Source organism: Eumetopias jubatus, unplaced genomic scaffold (genome assembly GCF_037043125.1).
Source record: "Eumetopias jubatus isolate StellerSeaLion01/CBP00866 unplaced genomic scaffold, mEumJub1_p1.0 scaffold_8, whole genome shotgun sequence".
Classification (NCBI taxonomy): Eukaryota; Metazoa; Chordata; class Mammalia; order Carnivora; family Otariidae; genus Eumetopias; species Eumetopias jubatus.
This window is the reverse complement of record NW_028274814.1, coordinates 5,046,989-5,055,375: the sequence shown is the minus strand read 5'-3', so window position 1 is coordinate 5,055,375 and position 8,387 is coordinate 5,046,989. Positions and strand designations below refer to the sequence as shown.

Sequence of the window (8,387 nt, the reverse complement as noted above, 5' to 3'; positions counted from 1 at the left end):
ACCCACAGACCAACCACAGACCAAAAAAGCAAAAGTTGTTTGCTTCACAAACAACCCACAGACCAAGAATTTAGACATATACATCAAAATTTTAAATGCCCATATCCTTTGACCCAGTACTTCTACTTCTAGAAGTTTCACTTAAGAAAACTAACAGACTGTGCAAAAAACGTATGTGTGAGGATGTTTATTACCGTGTAGAAGAGTAAAAATTGGGAAGCAACTTAAATTTCCAGCAGTAGCAACTTGGTTAATCTTATGCTGCCATGAGAAATAATGAATTGGGGTGCCTGAGTGGCTCAGTCAGTTTAGCATCTGCCTTTGGCTCAGGTCATGAGCTCTGGGTCCTGGGATGGAGCCCAGCGTGAGGGCCCCCTGCTCAGCAGAGTCGCTTCTCCCTCTCTCCCTTTGCCCCTCCCCCCCAAATAGATGGATAAAAAGTCAAAAAAAAAAAAGAAAGAATAAATCGATTTTTCTACATCTTCCCATGTCTATGGTAAGTTAAGTGAAAATGCAGGTGACAAAGCATCATGTGCAGCATAATCTACTTTTGTAAATACTACATTTATGTGCAAACATGTGTGCAGGGAAGAATCTGGAAGGATGACAACAAAATGTTAACAGTAGTTATCTTTGGGCATAAGAATTGGGAATTGTGGATCATTTTCATTTCCTTCTTTACACCTTTATGAATTGGAAAAAAAAAACATACTTCTTTTTCTTTTTACCCCGAAAACCACTTTTAAAACTACCCCCCAAAAAAACTGTAAAGAAAAGAAAAGAAAGTAATGGCCTCAGCCACATAGAAGTGAATTCCGTAGCTAAAACTTGTGAGAAGAGAACAGAAGGAAGGCATCCCACTTAGCGGGAGCCAGAGCTCGGCAGTGGCTGTTGTAAGCGAGTCAGCAACTACATCTGCTAACCGGCGGCCGTCACGTGTCCAGCATGTGTGGCCCCATCTGACTCCGAGGAAACACACGCAGCCCCGCATCCATGCTTCGGGTCGCTTGTCGGGCTGGGCGCAGCCCCCTACCTCTGCAGACCTCCTCCCCTCCCCCCTCCGGCCAAGAGCCCCAGCTGGCACTCAGCAGGTCCCTTTCCAATTTGCTGCACTTTCGGGAGTTCGTTATTCCCACGGGAAGGAGGAAGAACTCGTTGCCATGGCGATGTGAGCCTCCCAACCCTGAGACCTGCCCCGGAGGCCCGATCCTTCCCCGCGCAGCCCCGCCCGGCCTCCCTGGCTCGGGGCGGCCACGGTGGGCCCGCCCTGCCCTGTTGGAGAAGGTTCTCAGGCTCCAGATTCTTTGGGCTTGAGGGAAGGAGGGGCCATTAATTAGGAACGCAAGGTAAGAGAGAAGGGGACGTGAAGGAAGAAACATGGATGAGAAGGTTTTCTTTACAAGCCCCTTGGCCACTCGGCCCTTTCCTCCCACCCACCGGGACTCCTCAGTCAAATGCTGTCTCCCTGGTGGTGGAGCGTTTGGCTGGGGATGTCGGACACTCTGCTTTCCTCTCAACGTCTTCCAGGAACCCCCGGGCATTTTTTTTTTTTTTTAAGTTTCTGGAACGTAGCACACTGGAACGAAGCTTTAACCTCTCCTGCCCCTCCAGCCGGGGACTGAAAAGTAGGGGGAGCGGGAGCGAGCGGGTCGGAGCGACCAGCCGAGCCCTGCGACCGTGGGTGGAAGGGAGGCGACGCCTTCTGCGCCCGGCGCTGCACCGCCCTGCCCGGGCCCGGGGCCACGGCGCGGACAGCGGTCGGGGTCAGGTAGGAGACACGCGGCCCGCTGGGACCACCGCGCGTCCCCCGCCCCCCGCCGCCAAAGCCCAGCGGGAGGCGGCGCGCAGAGCGGGCGCGGTGGGGGGGGGGGGCGGGCGGTCACGCGCGCCGCCCGGGGGCTGGGGCTACGCCCCGTCGCCCAGGCCACGCCCACCCCTTGGAGCCCCTGGGCTGCCTAGGTGCCTCCCCCGTTGGCAGCGCGGAACGCCCAGACCTTAGCTCTCAGAACCCTGTCTCCTATTACTCACCCCAGGGTGGCTGCCCAGGGAAAAGCTCCAAGCATATCACTGACTGGCCTGCTGGAAACCCTTTCATCTCTGCTCCATCCGCAGCAGCTCTTTGATTAACTGCCACTGGAGCCTCCAACCATCGCCACGCTGTAAATCCCTGGGTGCCCGCCGGCTCAGATCTGGGGCACGTGTACACCCAGGTGCTCCCCCTTTCTTCAGCCTTCTTCCCTCTTCCTGCTGCCTCCCTATCCTTGAAGCCTTAGGACTTGTGGTGGCAATGAACCTTAGGTTCTTCCAGGAGTCTTTTTCCTTCCAGCCCCTTTGTGCACCCACCTACCCCAACACCTGCCTTTTTCCTTCAGCTACGCCGTTCCTCCCCTCAGTGTCCACGCACACGCACGCACACGCACGCCCGCGCCCGCGCAGGCTCTTCCCTTCCCTTCCATCAGGCCAGGGAGAAGTCCGCTCCCCCGATGGCGAGAGCACAGGCGGTGGACAGGTGCCCACGCAGCCCAAGAGCAGCAGGCCCACGTGGAAACAGTGCTTTTGACAAGCCGAGGCATCGTATTTCATGAGTGAGCCAAATGTAGAAAGGATTAGCTGTTTCACCCAATAAGCCCACATCTGTAGTTACATTCTGATGGGGATAAAATTACTCTGGTTATTAATCCTTCTGCTTTAGGGTATAAGCTGATCACCAGCTGGGCTCAGGGAAAAAAATTCTATCCCGGCTCCTGCCAGGCTCCTCCCCATCCTCACCTGCCCTGCCTTCTGTGCTGCGTTGTTGCGCTTTTAGTTCTGCAGACCAAGCTGAAGGCCACCAGTGGAGGCCCCTCTGAGACAGAAGAGCTCCAGTCGGCTCTGCAGAGGACATCCCTCCAATCACGTGACTATGTATTGGGACTCTACTTTCGGCAAAACCTCGCTGGTCTTCACTGTGGCGGAAGCAAAGATGATTCCTAAACGGCCGTGGCTTTTTCCTGCGGAGGAAAGCTGAAGTGGGCGGTCCGAACCCGCCGGTGGTTTCTGGGACTTTCTGCCCTGAGGCGCCCTGGGTGTATCCAGTGGCCTAGGGGGCATCCATTTTGGGCCCGGCAGGATTTTTCTAAGTCAACAAGGAAGGGGTTTCTGTAGCCTTCGCCTCTGTGGCTTCTCCCCTATAGGAAACCAGCAGGACAGGTAGCTTTGTTTCCATCCTGATCCTTTCTTTTTAGACCCCAACTCAGCGGGCACTGGCGACTTCTGGGAGTCTCCCTGTCCCTGGGTGACAGAGGCGCCATCGATAATTACATGGAACTTTCCTGAGCAAACCAGGGTGTGTTCGCCTTACCTGAGGGGTCCTTGACGTTTGCAAGGGCCATGCCAGGAGACGCCACTGAAACATGGCAGTGAGTTAGCTCCTTCTTGAATCTTTAATCCCTTTTAAGAATTTTAATGGGCATTCTGAGAGAATTTCTGTCTTCTAAAGACATTTCCCTAGGATCACTTTGCTGTAGAGAACTGGCAAACTCCTCCAAAGGAAACTAAAGATTAATATGCATTTTTAAGCCACTCCTGTTTTTAATACTGTTCAGTTCTTATTGCAATGTTGAATGAAACACTCACTTTTAAAATGAAAACAAACAAACATCGCCAGTCCTGGTCCTCTTCTGTGGACACCTATTTCAGCGCTTCCCCTCCCCTCCCCTGGTTTGCCCCATTTCCTGAAGCCTCTATATTTCCACTCTCTGACCCTGGATCAGCCCAACGATCTGCTTTTATTGATGCTATCTGTGTCTAGGATGCTGGGAAATAATAGAGATTGTCATCAATAATGTTCTTTAAGTGAATAAATCAGGATTGACACTGTGACACAATTATGCTTCCCACCCTTGCTCAGTTGCTCTTCTGGTTTTCTCCTTCCCAGGCCTTCGGTAACCCAAATCTCCATCTACCCTCTAACTCTTGGCAGTGGCCCTAACTTCTCCAAGAACAAAAACCAAAAACAAAATAAACTTGAGATATGAGCTTCTCAAACTTTCTAAACTCTCTTCCACCTCCAAACTACGTATATTCATGAACACCCCTCTTCAATAAAAACTACCCTCCTTTCTGCTCCATCTGCGTGGCCCCTGTGGTTGCTGGCATATACTTACATATATGCCTCCTCCTCACCACCTTGCCACAATTTGTTGGCCCACAGTTGGGCTTCCAAAGACTCGAGATGGACCAATGAGAACCTTTCTATAGAATTTTGGGTCAGTCCAGTCTGTCTCCTGTGGCTGCAGCTGTCTGTCTTGTATCCTCATCAGACTGAAGAAGCTGAGGACCTACAGGGGATATAAATATGTTCATCTCTGTATCCAAAAACTAAATAATAAAACAAAGACTTTCTTTCATCTCTGTCCCTCCTCCAGTTTCCAGCCCCTTCCCTCCTCCAGCTCCATTTTCTTACCTCCTATAATACCCATCTACTGCTACCATCCGGTTCCCTCTCCTCTTCCCTCTGTCAACCTAAATAAAGAGGTAAACTGAGGCAAGCTCAAATCACCAGAAATGGGGTTTATTTGGGAATAACAGAGCAACTGCAATTCAGGAAACGTATGCTGTAGCAGCAACAGGCGAGTCCGTTGAGGGTTTGGGGCAGGCTAGATTTATGGGCAAGTTGTGCAAAGAGGGGGATGTCCAGCCAGTGTCCAAGTAGGAAGTTCATGGGCTTGAAGATGGGGAATGATTCCTGACAGATGTTCATTGGTCAGGAGATAAGTCTCACTCTTCTGTAAGTCAGGCATTTATAGGAAATCAGTTTCTTGGTTCTTAAATTCCATTCTTCTGAGGGCATATGTGGGAGATTCTTTATTCCATATCTTCTGGTTCCCTTTGAGATGGAAGTCCTTCTCCACCCCTCTCCTCACGTGCACTGCAGTGTAAACTATGCCCACTTCCTGGCATTCATGCCAGTTGTCTGCAGCATCTGGTGTCCACAACCACTGTCTCTATCTTGAATCTTGCCCTCCTCTTGATGGTTTTCCTTCTGGTTCTTGCTTAGAAGCTGTACCAGAATCTAAATATACGAAGGATCTACAGCTCTAGGCTTTTCCAAACTTCGTCTCACCTCATAGAAATGCAACTGGCCTGTGCCGGCCCTCCTGGGGACCCCACAAAGTGAGGACTAACTTATCTAATGAAATCATAGAAGCTAAGGTGTTAACGGGTGAGTTATTTCACTATTTTGATAATAGCGCTCACAGACTTAGCTCAGGGTCTCTCACACGTGGATTAGAGTGGAAGGAGAGGGTGGAGAGCAGGGATAAGGGTGGAGGAGGGTGTTAGGGGTATATTATTGAGGGTCTGAGAGTTTTTATGACATTTAAGTTTTGTATTTTCACTTCATGTTAATCAACGCTCGACTGTGCATTTTAATATACCGTTCCGTTGGCATCAAGGGATTGCCAACTTATAGTGCGACGTTTTCAAAGTGGAATGTAGTCTCAGAGAATTTCTACTTCTAAAGCGCATCTCTTTGCTCCTCAGACTGGGAAGTACTGACTCAAGGAATAAGCTCCCTTGAAATGTGAGTGCTGTCTATGTTCCTAGCAGCACCGCAGGGAGAGACAGAAATGTAACACCTGAGTCTTGCCCTCAAAAATTCATAGGCTCATTAGGAAGATGACACTGGAACCCTTAAAAAATGAAATACAAGCAGGCAGTCACAATGTGAGACATGTCACAAAGTGGTATGTTATTAAGTGATGTGGACGACACTTTCTACAGAGGTCAGATGCAAGAGAGCTTTCCCTCCGTGGGAATGATCATGGAGCCTTCTTGGTCTGGGGAGGGTCTGGCCGGATGCCAGTCAGGGAACTGAGCAGGGCTATATATAGATGAAAAGTAAGAGTTAAGTAGCCAGAGAAGAAAGAGAGAGATTCTAGGCATGAAGGAAGTTCACGAAACAACAAAGTCCTGAGCTTGGGATGGAGATCACAGTGGACTGAATGGAGGGTTCTCTTGGGGACAAAGTAGACAATGTGGGTTCCCCTCTATCAAACTGAGTACATACTCAGGACATCAACACAGCAAGGACACCAACAAGTTTTGCTTGAGATTTTGTTCCTTGGTATTTTGAAAAAGTATCCAGAAGTCATTATGGGGAAAATTAGAACAGAGTTGGGCTTTCTCACACTTACATTATGGTTTTTAATAGTGTATATTCACTTCTGTGGAGACAGAGGTGAGACACCACAATCGTATCAGTGCTTGTTCCTCAAAAGGTCTAATGCAGCCTGTTAGGAGAAAATCAAGTTGGGGCCATATTCTAGCGGACTTGAATTCCAAGTGAGGCAGTCAGACCCCGCCCGCCTTGATGTGCAAAGGGCTTCAAGGGCACTGACAACCTCACACTTTCTGGGTCCGGGAGGTTCCACCCCTAGTCTAACACTGGGTTTCAGATCCTTCACTGCGCAGTGTACAAGGCCACACACGGAAGAGTTTTCTTTATTTCGGTGATTTATGCTTCTTCGTTTTATTGCCATCGTTGTTTGGCATTGGTTGGAGGAAATCATATCCTCTTGAATGCAAAGCCACCCTTGCAGAATATCCCCTAAAACAACTGGTGATGTTTATCGCTCTTATTGGCAGTCTGGAGACAATATTGATGATATCCATACAACTTTTTCATTCTACCAGGTTACCGGGACACCACGTTGTTGTTGTCACCTTCACCCACGTGGTGCTTGGGACAGTGAAGACATGGCATCGCAATGCCTTGAGTCACAGGTATCTGTGAAATGAGTGAATGAGTGAAAAATTAAAGAGGACCCGTGCTAAGAAGAGGCATCCCAAGATTGGCATTGGGAAGGCAGCTGGAGCAGACAATGGCAAAGGCCTCCTCGGAGCCTCGGAGCCTCGGAGCTCTCCTTCCCCGGCACAGGTCAGAGGGGATATTCAGTCCTCCAGTTGTCTCTCAAGAGAGAGCCTCTTTCTGTCTTTTCCCTGGAGCTCTCTGAGAAACGTCGCACCACCTCTGCAGCAGGGGATCTCTGCCTCTCCAAGCTTCAGCGCCATTCTTCCCAATGGCCACCGCAGCTCCCTCAAACTGCGGTCTCAGTGCATCCATCTGCCTGCTCCTTCGAAGCCAACAGCTCCTGTCAGGGCCAGGGTAGGACTGTGGTGAGAGCCAGCCCAGGCGGAGAGCCCACAGAAGGCCCTGGTGGGGAGGGGGGAGAGGCGTGTGCAGAAACACCGCTCAAGGTGATGGGGATCTGCAGGAGGCGGAGAGGGGCCCCAGGGATTCACTTGGCAAGAGTAATTACATTGAACACAACAGATCTCGGGGCCAGCATCACTGCCCAGAGCATGGCCCTGAACGAATGTGGATTGCTTCAATTATCTGGGCATCTTGATGAATGGGCACGGCACACGCTCTGGGGAAGATGGGAGGAAACGAGCCACAGATTAATCACTCGTGGCATCACTGAACGGAGGGTGTTTAGAGCCCGCGAGAGCCCCGGGGACAACAGGTTCACAAAAGCAGAGAGGGAAATGGAAAGCAATCAGGGCACAATTAGAAAAAAAAGGGGAGGAAGCCAGTCTAACAGCGAGGCTCATCTTTTTTAGACGAATTTGCATAAAGGTAGTGACAATGGAGGTAGCCCTGGTAGGGACTAGGGACAGATAGTGGGGTTCTGTTATGGGAACTGCCTGCCTCCAGTGGGGCCAAGGGCTGGGCCCCAAAGGTAACCCCAAACCAGAGAAGGAGGGTCTCAGAAGCAAAGGTAGGGGTGTAGGGAGGAGCAAGACAAGGAGACAAGAACTAATGAGAGCAACACTGTGGAGGCTTCCAGAGGAAGATGAGGTAATGTGCCGTTCTAGGCTTTCCTAGGACTCCAACAGTGCGCCCCATTAGTGGCGTCTCAGGACCTCTCTGCCCCCAAAGTACTACCGGGTAGGTGAGCCAAAATAATGAGAATTATTTTTCCTGGAGAAGTGTTTGGTTGTGTAGGTCCAGCATGTAACATACGGTCTATCATAAATGTTTCCCAAACGAATGAACACAAATAGCTAGCATTAGTTACACTTCTCCTGTGTCAGGCAATATGCTAAGTGCTTTACACAAATAAATTTAATGTAATTCACACAATCTTCCTATGTGGTGTTTTTCAATTCCTCTTTTAGGGGTCTTAAAAACCAAACAAACAAGTGTCAAATAAGTGAAGTAACTTGTTTAGCCAGTAAGTGACTGTGTGTTGGATGCGAGGAAAGAAGAGCAAGGGGGAGGGGGCGGAGAGGGGGAGAGGGAGGGGGAGAGGGAGAGAGAAGGAGCAAGAGAGGAAGGGGGAGGGTGAAAGGAACATCTTAAGAAAGGCTGTGAGAAGTCTCAGAGAATTTCTTGTGAAAAT

General features: G+C 50.1%; 1 long non-coding RNA gene across 4 annotated transcripts; it reads left to right on the top strand.

Annotated features, from left to right (window-relative positions):
• The first annotated feature begins 979 nt into the window (after positions 1-979).
• LOC114222433 (uncharacterized) lies at positions 980-8,109 on the top strand. 4 transcript variants are annotated; one of them, XR_015768793.1, is made up of 4 exons: positions 980-1,768; positions 2,034-3,398; positions 5,039-5,203; positions 6,676-8,109. It is a non-coding gene; the product is annotated as an uncharacterized LOC114222433 (long non-coding RNA). The 4 variants fall into 4 exon arrangements; XR_003611945.1 differs by lacking the exons at positions 5,039-5,203; positions 6,676-8,109 and having other exon boundaries at positions 980-1,346; positions 1,559-1,768; positions 2,034-4,536; XR_003611946.1 differs by lacking the exons at positions 5,039-5,203; positions 6,676-8,109 and having other exon boundaries at positions 980-1,346; positions 1,528-1,768; positions 2,034-4,536.
• Positions 8,110-8,387: the final 278 nt, after the last annotated feature.